We start from the raw sequence: 2,475 nt of genomic DNA on the forward strand, positions 1-2,475 counted from the left end.
TAATGTCTGTTACAAGGATTCCCAAGATTGTCTCTGGAATTCCTAACACAATAAAGGCAACAGACCTTGTTTTAGTTGAAATCGATTGACAGTTTGCAACATTATTTTGCTGAGAAAAGTGTTGATGCTTCACAAAGTGGCTGGGCCACAAACCAATCCAAACAATACTATGACAGTTCCTATAAATGAGTTGAATGCTTAAATTGATAACCGTTATTGCTGCTACCTTGGTTGCCTCTCAAATGTTGAGGGTACATTCATCCCTTTTGTTCAAGAAAGCCTACACACTGGATATAGTACTTAGAATGCTAGATCTCAAGCTAACATGAAAGTCTCCATCTACAGTTTAGCTTTCATTGAATCATAAAGTACTATGTAGGCTGCCAGGAGACGAGAGACTTCAGTGGCTATATTTCATTTCTTTTGCATTTGTCAGTTCTTTTTATTTTTATTGGATTTTTTTATTACATTTCAAATGTTATTCCCTTTTCTGTTTTCCCAGACATAAGCCCCTATCCTGACCACTTTCCTTATTCTATAAGGGTATTCTCCTACTCAACCACCCCTTCTTTCTGCCCCCCAACATTCCACCAATGAACTTTAACAATAACAATCATGGCAAGATACCCCAAAGTTCCAAAAGTGGCACTCGTATATTGGCAACACCCAGAAACTGTCCCATTGACCCTAAAGCCAAGTAACTAGGAAAAGAATCACCCTTGACAATAAAAACTCAAGTAGCCATGAATTAGAGAGATCATGGATTTTCAAGGAGAAACAACTACCCCAACTAGACCAGTAAAATTGCTAAGAGTTTTCTAAAACTTATTCTTATACTCAAAGAGATAGGTGCCTCTCACTAATCATCAAAAAAGCCTGTTTTATAGAAATTGAAGACCATTAAAGAAATTAAAAAATGGGTTATAAGACAAAGAACAACGCACTCTGTGGCGCACAGTTCCAGTTGATATATCTGCAGACTCCCTCATCGAAGGCTCAGGAAATATCAAGAAGAAGGGAAAAAGATTATAAGAGCCAAAAACCCAGAAAGTCTTTTGTGAAATTATGTCTCTTAGAAACAGGTAAGTCACATCTATAATATCAGAAATACAGGACTGCCTAAAAATAATACCTAACAAAAGATCATATCTATAAATATGATACGATAGAAGCGGAACATATTACAGGGTCCTATCCCAAACAAAAGTTTCAGTGATGGCAGGACTCCTGAACATGGGAGAATTAGCCTCTGAGAAGGGATAAACTACCTCAATGGTTATCTATTAAAAAATGGTAAATACGGGGCTGGGGATTTAGCTCAGTGGTAGAGCGCTTACCCAGGAAGCGCAAGGCCCTGGGTTCGGTCCCCAGCTCCGGAAAAAAAAGAACCCCCCCCAAAAAAATGGTAAATACTGAGGGTGGCCGCATGGGACAGCTGCGATGGGCTTGGCCGGCCGGTGCGGGTCCGCCATGGGCAACCTGTTCGGTCGGTCGCAAGAAGCAGAGCCGGGTCACCGAACAGGACAGGGCCATCCTGCAACTGAAGCAGCAGAGAGACAAGCTGAGGCAGTACCAGAAGAGGGTCACGCAGCAGCTGGAGAGGGAAGGGGTTTGGCCAGGCAGCTGCTTCGGGATGGCAGGAAAGAACAGGCCAAGCTGCTACTCAAGAAGAAGAGGTACCGGGAGCAACTGCTCGATAGGACAGAAAACCAGATCAGCAGCCTGGAAGCCATGGTTCAGAGCATTGAGTTCATGCAGATCGAGATGAAGGTGATGGAGGGGCTTCAGGTGGGGAACGAATGTCTGAATAAGATGCACCAGGTGATGTCCATAGAGGAGGTGGAGAGGATCCTGGACGAGACCCAGGAGGCCGTGGAGTACCAGCGGCAAATTGATGAGCTGCTGGCAGGAAGTTTCACCCAGGAGGACGAGGATGCCATCCTGGAAGAGCTGAATGCAATCACTCAGGAACAAATCGAGTTACCAGAGGTTCCTTCAGAGTCCCTGCCTGACACAAGCCCAGAAGCCCCTGCCAAGGCCAGATCCAGGCAGGCAGAGCTGGTGGCCGCTTCGTAACCTCCAGAGACTCATAGGGATTCTCCGAGGACTGTCCCACAGAGCCTTTGGCTGCGAGTCAACCCTGAGGGCTCCCAGGAGGCCTGAAGGGCTGGACGGGCCAGTGCAGTTGCCGATGGCTGGAGCAGCAGCTTACACGGGAGCTGACGTCAGGGAGCCAAATTGTGCCCCTTTGCAGTTTGGTCTGGATGCACCTTCTGCTCCTGGACTAAGTGGACACTCGGCCAGCCAGGCGCAGCTTCAGGCCGCTGTGGACCCCACGTTGGCCGCATCCCACTACTCCTGGTGCTGTTCTCATGCTGACCCAGCCCGTGTGACCTGCGCTCTTCTGTGAGGAAGCACCTCAGGCCTCGGGGTCCCTGTGCTCCCTTCTCTTGTATCTACTGCTCACATGAGCTG

The 2,475-nt window shown here is 47.2% G+C and overlaps 1 pseudogene; it reads left to right on the forward strand.

Annotated features, from left to right (window-relative positions):
- Positions 1–1,470: 1,470 nt before the first annotated feature.
- On the forward strand, positions 1,471–2,238 carry Chmp6-ps1 (charged multivesicular body protein 6, pseudogene 1; annotated as a pseudogene).
- The last annotated feature ends 237 nt before the right edge of the window (positions 2,239–2,475 follow it).

Source organism: Rattus norvegicus, chromosome 11 (genome assembly GCF_036323735.1).
Source record: "Rattus norvegicus strain BN/NHsdMcwi chromosome 11, GRCr8, whole genome shotgun sequence".
Classification (NCBI taxonomy): Eukaryota; Metazoa; Chordata; class Mammalia; order Rodentia; family Muridae; genus Rattus; species Rattus norvegicus.